Source organism: Grammomys surdaster, unplaced genomic scaffold, assembly GCF_004785775.1.
Source record: "Grammomys surdaster isolate TR1022 unplaced genomic scaffold, NIH_TR_1.0 264, whole genome shotgun sequence".
NCBI lineage: Eukaryota > Metazoa > Chordata > Mammalia > Rodentia > Muridae > Grammomys > Grammomys surdaster.
In genome coordinates this window covers 4,804,308-4,814,544 of record NW_021604705.1, presented here as the reverse complement: position 1 = coordinate 4,814,544, position 10,237 = coordinate 4,804,308, and the positions used below count along the sequence as shown (strand labels likewise).

The window sequence follows — 10,237 nt, the reverse complement described above, 5'->3', positions numbered from 1 at the left end:
ATGTGTGTGTGTGTGTGTGTGTCTCTCTCTCTCTGTGTATGTGTGTATTACAACTTCATATTTTAAAATATAACTCTAATACTATATTTTTCCAGAAACACCATTGGATATACTGATCTGCAATATCAAAGCATAATGTGTACTTTCTCACAGGGCATTCTGAAGTGATGGAGAGTATTTCTGCAAGCAAAGTACTGATGGGGTAAAAGCAGAAGGACAGTGAGGTCCGAGACAGCCTACTTTCTCCTTAAGAACAGGATCTAAAAGTCTACCATAGGTTTCCCTGCTTCCAACAAGGTCTTGAGTTAGGATAAGCAAGAGGCTCTAGGAATGAACATAGAATTCTGAGGTTCGTTTCCCCATTTTTGAAATATTTTCTTTTCCATTTGAGAGTTTATAATAATTTTTTATTATATGGTCCCTTAAATTGAATTAAAGAAACAATGAGATCTGGATTTTAAAATGTAGAACTGAGTTTAGCAATTAGTCTTTTAAAGTCTTTGATAATTAAACCCATTAAAAACTACAGTAAAGTTCTTGAGTCTTCTACGTGTGTAGGCTGCCAGCTAAGAACCGAGTTCTTGCTCATCTAACTTCTTTTTATAAAATCTGTTTTGATGTTACAGGCTTCACCCTTTCATAGACCGTACTTAATTTCTCTAAAGTCAAGCTCTTTAGTTAGAAGAGAGAATCATCAGCTCTTATTAAATGTGATAGCGATAAGAATAAAGTGAGAGATTTCATCCCTTGTCTGGCAAATAGGTTGCAACACTAGCTTAAAGCACCTCTACTTTTTTTTACCCAATCTATAATAGCAACTCTTTTTCTAAAGGTACTAAGAGGCAATGAAATATAAGAGGAAAGCTGGAAACTCCCATGATCTCCTGTCATGCACACAAATGTGTTTGTATAATTTGGCATTAAAACTCCTGCTCTCCTCCTATGTTATAAAACTATTTCCAATGCACAATGAGATAAGATCCCTATTGCATTAATAGTCAGACACCCATTTTTTTTCTTGACTTTATATTTCTAGGGCCTATATGTACTGCCAAAATTAAATCCTAACAGAAAGAACACAGTTAATGGCTTTATGGCATGTAAATGTTAGAAAATTAGAAAAAGAAAGGCAAAGGCAAAAGAAATATTTAAAATATGTTTAACTTGGGGTTACTAAATATCTTTGAACAAAATGTCTTTGGAGAGGTTTTGGTGCTCATAATATTTAGAAGCTGTTGCAGCAGGAAGCCAGCCTGAAGGAGCTTCTGAAGGTTATTTGGACATTACAATGGCTGAAGAGGCTGATACAAATTTATAACTTCAGCTTGAATTATAACTCTTCTACAGTGCTTAAGGTTTATAGAAAACACTGAGTTTCCAAAATCAGTTTTAAAAGTCATTCCAAATGATATTTAGGCCATTTTCTCCTTTCACCAAATTTCCTTTTGTTACTTGTGGAAATATTATAGTCTCTATTACAGACATATTCTTTATTTTTTAAATAACATTTTATTTCCGTGTGTGTGTGTGTGTGTTAGAGAGAGAGAGAGAGAGAGAGAGAGAGAGAGAGAGAGAGAGAGAGAGAGAGAGAGAGAGAGAGAGAGCCTACATATGTCAGCATACATGTTGGAGGTTGTAAGGAGATCAGAGGACCACTTGCAGAAGTTAGTTCTCTCCTTCTACCACGTGTTTCTCAAGGATTTAACTCCAGTCATCAGTTTTGGTGGCAAATGTGTTAGCATCTGAACCATCTCTCCAACGAACATTCATTTTCATTAGAACCTATGCATACTAGTCATCTATGATGACTGAATTCCAAAACCCAGCAAAGAGCTGGGCATGTACTCATAATGCAGCTAGTCTTTTATTTTCTTCATCATATTACTAGTATAATCCATGGTAGAGAAGATGTGAATATCCGGTGCATCACAAAGATCTAAAATCCTTACAGCCCTGAGTTCAGGAAATATATAGAAATGTACGAACTATAGAGAAATGACCTGTGATCCATCTCTTTCTCTCTGTATCTCTCTCTGTCTCTCTTTGTTTCTCTCCCTTGCTCTCTCACTCTCCCTGCTCTCCCTCTCCCTCCCTCCCTTCTCTCTCTCTCTCTCTCTCTTTCTCTTTTCTCTCTCTCTCTCTCTCTCTCTCTCTCTGTGTCCCTGTCTCTGTCTCTGTCTCTCTGTGTGTGTGTGTGTTTGTGTACATGCATGTATTTTTCTCTTCCCTTTCTTTTTTTGCGTCACTTGAGATTATCTCAAGAAACTGCATGCAGAAAAAGGCCATGAAAGAGTCAAACAATTTGATCTTTAAAGTCAGGTAGTTTTAAAAAAGAATTGAGTTCTAGTTTTATTCACTTCTTGATTTCTTTGAAATTTAAGAAGAGCAATTCGCTATCAAGTATAAATGAATATTCAAGCGTGCCCAAATAAGCCATTGCTTAATCCGTATTATACATTGTCAAACATTCCTTTCCAAATCCTTGGGATCCCCCAAGGCATCTGGCTAGTGTTTGTCATTTATAGTCAGAAAATTCTCCCTAACATTATGATAATTTTTATATCGTTCTCTCTTTCATAATATCATTATTTCAGTGAAGAGAATTTTATACTAGACAGCTGTATTTGACTGCAACTGTTTACAGTTGTCTTTCTATTGTTTGTTTTTCTTCTTTTCATTTGTTATTTGTATCTAAAGAGAAAACCTAACATTGAACATAGGAGGAAATCATAACCATGTTTGGGAACTACTCATCAAGCGTACAAACTGTGTCTTTGCTGCCCACTCCTGTTACAGTCACAGAGCAGACATATTCTAAATAAATCCACTTCCAGAGTTAAAAGGGGATGGAAGAGCAGTGTCTAAGTGGTAAAATATGCAAGCAATTTAGAGGAAGAACTAAGTGATATAGAGATTATTGCTGTCCTGGGCAAGAAGGAATGTGAAGCCTGACTGTAATAGTATGTGCAAGCATTGTTTGGAATGTGAAAAAAATCAACATATACTTGATTATAAAACAATGAAGGAATGCTGTGCTCTTATCCTTCATACATCAATAAATCAGACTTAGACATCCTTCAATAACACTGCTATACTCTAGTACCTCATAAACTTAAAACTTCTCCTCCAACAAACAAACCCTCAAGGTACATTCCTGCTCAGGGTTGACCTTCGGGGACTATGATAATATCTGTACTCAGGAATCACAGAACTTGGGTTTTCAAAATTGTTGCATGTGATTCACTTAAAACATGCATATTTTAGTGAAAGTATTATTTATCTCAATGTACAAATCAATCACTATACTGAAAATGTATAAACTATATTTCAGGGAGCTATTACAATCTACAACTGGCATTTTATGATTATGCAAGTTAAGGGCAATTATGCCACATATTTTTATTTCAAATATGAAGAAACATAAAATCATTCTGGTTGAAAAGCAGGAGGTTTTGCTTTGGTTAATTTCTATTATCATACAACTTCACCATGTTACAATATGACTCTTGAATATATGATAGGTTCTCTGGTGCAGTTTTATCAAAGACAGTAAGGGAGGACAAACGAAAAAAATCATCAAGGGTCCAAAGGCCTGGCTCTAAGCATGACCTTAATCCATATGAGGCATGAGTTTGGGAAAGGTTATTTGCCCCTCACTGTAGGAGAGCTTCTATATAAATGTGTTATGCAGATATATATCATTGACATCACATAGCTAGAGAATACATAAATTGTTTAACGATTAACTGATAGTAGGATACCAATGTTTTTAAGAGATGAATTTTCCAAGTCAGCTTTGCAACTCATAATCATGCATGCACATATGCACCACAGAAAAATGGTGACACTGAGGGGAAGTAAGTTATTTATCGAAGTTGTCACTTTTAATCATGAACACAGCAAGCTGTCACTGATTCCATGTTCAAGGTTAATCCTGTAGCTGAGATTTGCTGTCTCAGAGATCAGAGTTACTACAATTGATATTCTGGACTGTGCCTGTATACGTGAATCCAAGGAGTGCATACTATTTCCAGATATTTTAAGTGTTTGGTTTCCAAATGGCATTTCTAATTTGAAATATAAACTTCTCGGCTTGAAATCCAAGTTCTTCCTTTAACTACATAAATTGCTTTCTCTCTGTTCTTCAATATGCACTCCTTGTTCCAGACAAAATGGTCAGTGACTGCATGCCATCCAAATCATGTTCATTTCTTCTCCCTGTGGGTGAAGTTCTGCTCTCCCTCATCCAAGCTCATCCAAAAAGCGTTTCTGGATACATGTCAGGTCAATTCACTGATTCACTCATTGCCAAGACAACTAGAATGGCTTTCTCTTAACTACATTGATTTAGGAAATATCTTATAAATTATTATCAACTTTTGATGCTTTCTGTAATGACTTCTCAAGTTTTGACTTTCCTATATACTTGTTTTATGTGCATCCATTTGGAATTTGGAACTTTCTCCAGGTGAACAGTAAAGGGCATAGTATCATTTCCCTATGCTGGACAGTGGCAGCAAACATCAGCTCCCTGTCCATCACTAATCATAGAGATAAGCAAGCAGTGAGCGGCCTTTAGCTGTGTTGTTAAATTGTGGAACTGCGATATTAAGCAGTTTAATACACTAAATACATTTCAATTTACAATGTTCTTAGTTAAAACATGGACTATGGACCTAACTAACTAAATAAAGCTGTATATAGCTTGATTTTTTTTTCTAATTTAGGGTTAGTTTTGACAACTGTGCTTAACTAACAAATTCCAAGCCCAGTTGATTCCTTTTCAAAATGTTTTAAATTATTTGTGTATGTGTGTGTGTGTGTGTGTGTGTGTGTGATCTTTTCAGATTCTCTCCCCATCCCTATCCACCCAAATTTTCTTTTCTCAAAAAAAGAAAACCTAGTAGAACAACAAAACCCACCAAAGCCAAGAAAATATAACAACTCTCATGCATATATACATAACAAAACAAAACCAATCCCCTCAAATAGTAGCCAAATAACAGCACATGATGGCGTCCACTCTATGTTGTTAACATCTTCTGAACATGAGTCCTGCCCCGAAGTGATTAACATACTCAGGATGACTCTATTGTAGAACGATAATTTTCTGTCTCCCAGTAGATATAAGTAACAATTCATTTGTTAACCTTTAGCCTTGTACAGAGGTTTTTATTCATTCATTAACTCATTTAAAATATTACAAAATAAAATATAATTAGATCAAATAGAAACTATTACATTGAAGTTGGATAAGAAAGCAACAACAAAAACAACAACAACAAGATTGAATGAAAAAAGCCCAAGAGAAGCCACAAGAATAAGAGACTATTTTTATTCCATAAAAATGCTAAACAGGAATCCATAATTTACTTTTGGGCACCTTTAAAATAACTAAAATGATTAGATGATATCTGGACATCAAATCTCTATATTCTCTTTTATTTACTACAAATAGTTCTTAAAGGATTGCTAGATAGATATATTACTACATATCCTAATGTAGAGAATATAAATCATCAAATAATAAAATGGGGAATGTAACAAACATCCATTCTTCTGACTCATTAAACACTAAAGAAATAACATTAGGTGAAATCGAAGAATATAGAAATGTTTTTAAAGTATTCTATAATTACCTGGTAACATCAAAATTCATTAAAAACAAATAATTGACAAAATTATTGATGAGAAGGAATTGATGTGACAGATTTTGCTTTATGAATCTAGAATATACTGTGAAATTGATGAAAATCATCATGGTTTTCAAGTGTCTGAGCACAGTTAAAATCATTCTTTACCGTATCTTATCTATTTCCTTAACATATTTAGCTACAAAAATGATATAGTATGTGTGTATGCGCACGTGCATGCACGAGTGCACATGCCTGGGCGTGTGCATTCACAAATTCTAAGGGATATGAGGACTGCACTCAACACTTTCATAAACTAAATTGCTTGCGTCCATTCGGTGCCTGTAAACAATCTGGTCACTGGGTAGCCGTGCAATGGACTCTGGGAAACTCAGGACAATGTGGTAGAATACTCAGAATGAAGGATATATTCCCTGATCTACCATGGTCCCTGGGCAATGTCTACTCTTTTGCACCTCTTCTGAGCTCTGTATTTCGAAGTGTTCTCAATAGTAAACAAAAATGGGTATTTTCTTAATAGTTAAATTTTGTATACATTTTGCACCTCTTCTTTTAAAAGTACAGTAAAAATATTAAAGATACAGGATGATAACAAGTACTGTTTTATTGGGTCTACAGAGTCTGCCAAAGGTCAGGTGTTAAAGCATTCATCTGCATCTATGGTGCATTTGGGAGGTAATGTAGCTCAGAATAAATACAGTCTATCTGAATGGAGTTAGGTCCCTGGGAACAGATTCTGTAAAGAATATGAGACTCCAAATCCTCTTCTTCCCTGCTTTCAGGCTGCCATTAGGTAAGGAGATCTGCTGAGCAAAGCCACCATGTGCTGTTCCTCTGGAGGTCCCCAAACAACTGAGCCAACTGACCATGAACTGAAATCTGAAACTCCGAGCCAAAGTAAATCTTTATATCTTTTAATTGGATTTTCTCAGGTATTCCATAACAGAAAGGCAACCTTACACAAATATTTGTCTTACAGTTATTAGAATGTAGAGTTTCAATGCCTTTCATTTGATCAGAAAACACGGTTTAGCACATTAGAATAATCTTTAGAAACTCTGATCCCTATATATCAAATATATTTCGACACCACTTAATTAAGTGTTTTGTTTTTGTCTTACTTTCTGTCTTTAACAGGCGTGTTCTTCAGTAACATTGTTAATAATAGAGTTACAGTTAAAATATTAAGTAAGAAGTGGATAACAAGAGTAAATAAAAATCTGATAATGATAATCAGCTTGGAACTGATTACAAGCTCAGAAACAAAGGATACATGTGCAGAACACAGATGCAATTCATGGCTGCTATTTTTTTAAATCTAGGAGCATGATTGAAGCTCAATTCTATATAAAATTCTATATAGAAGAATGTGACAAAGTTACTTTATAGTCACCGCCACTTATTAAACCTTTGTAAGATGTCAAATATCTTAGGAAATATTCAACCTAATATAAGTTGATTATTTTAGAATTTATGCTATGGAAATATTCTAAACTATGTCCTGAACAAAGATATTACTGAATCATTTATGAAGCGATATTATGAGCTTTAGGATGCAGAAAGCAAAAGATGTTGTTTATGAGACTTAAGTTTAAATGGGCTTCATAATAAATTTGGCATGAAAAAAAGAAGTTATGAGTGAGGAAAATACCATATAAAGAGTTTGAGTGACAGAAATATTAGTAGTTCTAAACGTATTCTAAAATTATACATATATGTACATATATATGTATATATTTCATACTGTATTATAGTTTCTTTTAGATGTTGAAATACAACCTAGAAACAAAATTCACCATCCATATTGCTCTCTTAAATATAGATATAGAGGTCACACAATAAGAATAGCACATATCAAAATTGTTGAAAGAGCTATGGTAAAACTGTGCAGAGATGCTAAAGACTGTTTTCATTTTAATTTTAGAGAAAGAATTAAGACATTAAACTGGAATAAAGGTCGGGATAAGTTCCTTACAGAGGAGATGACACAGTGTTGGCTATGGAGGAGGCAAAAGTAAAGAACAGATTACTAACGTTGCAATGACGGGGTTCACACTATATATAGAGAATTCAGACATATGCTTCTCATGGGGAACAGTCAGGAAATAACAGGAAGAATAAAATTTCAAATCTGAAAATGCTTAATCTGTTAAGTGGATATCCTCAGGAATGAATAGACAAGACATCTGAGTTAAAAGCTGAAGAAATCAGCAGCAGCCATAGTAGATGTCTAAGTTTGGTAATGATCAACCTTAAAGAAGCATTAGAACAGGTCAGGTGAGGATCCCAGGACAAGAATTCCAGATAATAGAAGGAATAATAAGAACTGACCCTTGATGCAACCCATTATGTAGATGCCAAAAAGTAGAGTAAAACCAATAATGGGAACCCAAAAGAGCTTCTGGTGAGGAAGGAGGTGACCAAGAGTGTATGGTGCTCTGGATTCGCATGAAATTAGAGGAAGGAAATGAAGGGATAAACTTATTCAATGTCCTTACCATCATTAACATGCAAGTAATATGTAATGTGAGCATTGATCACTGTCTTTGATGTGTCCTAAGGAATTATAGATCACTCAAAAGTACCAATTTCTATTCACACAAATATCTATCTTATACCATTTTAAACATAATTATATTCTTATTATGTTAATAAATGCTTTAAATTTAAGTCTTATAGCACTTAAAATTAATGCCACAATCTGTACTTGTTTTTTTCTATAAAGTATTATGACTGCTCTTTTCAAAGATAAAAGCTCTTAGTCATTTTGAAAGTAATTTCCCAAAATGAAAATTCACATTATTCATTGTGTCTTTTTAAATTTAATGTACGACGCCACCTTAGTATGAATACCACATCATTTTGCATTTACTGAGTAAAGAATATTGTTGAAACTTTGACATATAATTAATCAATTGTGTCATTGATAATCAGAGTTATAGAAATAGGAAATAGTCTGTCTTCAGACATTTGAGGATTATTGTATTTTTTCCTGTAAACCAAGATATCCATCCTAAATGACAAGTAGTATTTTTAATAAATTATTATTTCTTAAATAGAATAGCACATGTATTTAATCAATAATTATTTTTTTGTATAGATGGAAGTTAAGCACTATATTGGGATAGGTGAGAAATCAGAAACATCCAAGCAAGAAACATTTGAGAAACTTGTACATTGTAATTAATGTTAAGCAATTAGTATATTATTATACATTTTAATAAATGTCTTATAATTTTTAAATTTGTATACAAAAGTATTATTAGCATAGGCAAAAATTTTTCTCATAGAAACAACTTTTATTATTTGTTCAAAATGAATATAAATATTCTCTTTACTAAAACTAATGCTAAAGAAACAGGGTAAAAAAGCTATGACTTAGCAGGTAGAAGTGTTTGCTACCAAGGTTACTACCGGAGTGCAGTTACCATGACCCGCAGTGTCAAAGGAAAAAACTGACTGCAAGAAATTGTCCTATGAGCTCTTTACCCATGAGTTGTGGTGTCACATCCACCACAAACAAATAATGAAGAGCAAATACTTATAAAATCAAGTAATAAACCATTATTTTGAATGGTAATTCATAGATGTATCATTTAAGAAACTCTGTATTGGGCATCTTTTAGCTGCTCCAAACTGTTCTCAGTACTGTAAACATTACAAGGAGCACAAGAGGAGGAATCCCATGCAGTTTATACCGTAGTAAGGACCAGAAAGCAGGTTAACAGGCAAGATACATCACAGAGAATAAGAATGGGAAGTGTATTATAAGAAAAATGGAAAAGATTCATCATCCTCCCTTCAACCGCAGCACCAATTCTGTCTGACAGGCTACAGCAGAGTTCTTATTTCCTGACTCTGACATCTATTATTTATTCCCTCTAGTGCGCAGCTTACAGCATGCAAAGCAAGAACATTACCAACCAATTTTAATTGCCAAGTACGCCTTGTTACCAACAAAATACAATTAACCCAGGTTTCCTCTAGTTCTCTCATGGGAATGGTTTAATAATTAGTAACTATATAGAATTATTAGTCATAGTGAGGGAAAATATCTTGAAATATTCATTCCTTTAGAGCAAGGTTTGTACGTTTAGTAACCTAAAACTAATTAAAGATTCAATAAGAGCCATTTTTTATAAAAAGAAAAAAATAGTTTCAACTAGTTTCATACTGTTTGCAAACAGATTTGATACTGCTAAGCAAATCTGAATCTGAGGGTTTAAAATCACTGGTTCACAAAAAAGGAGAAAATAAACTTATCACATTTTTATTAACTCCAGTTTAAATTGTTACTATGCAACTTTTCTGTGTCTTTCAAATATTTTTACTTATACAAGCATACATTGAGATATATTTTACAGAAGTTATTACATTAAACATTATAAATTATAACCTACTTAAATTTTTATTATTAGCTATTTTATTATTTAATAATTGATCTACATTAATTTTCAAGATAATCTGAAAGTGTTTTTCATGGTTGTTTTTTCCAACCCTGAATCTAACATGATATTTAAGCCAATTCTCTCTCTCTTTCTCTCTCTCTCTCTCTCTCTCTCTCTCTCTCTCTCTCTCTCTCT

At 33.7% G+C, this 10,237-nt stretch overlaps 1 protein-coding gene across 1 annotated transcript in view; it reads right to left on the bottom strand.

Annotated features, from left to right (window-relative positions):
- Sema3d (semaphorin 3D) overlaps window positions 1-10,237 on the bottom strand; it is a 187,857-nt gene that overhangs the window by 138,820 nt on the left and 38,800 nt on the right. The gene's annotated exons all lie outside the window — the stretch shown is intronic.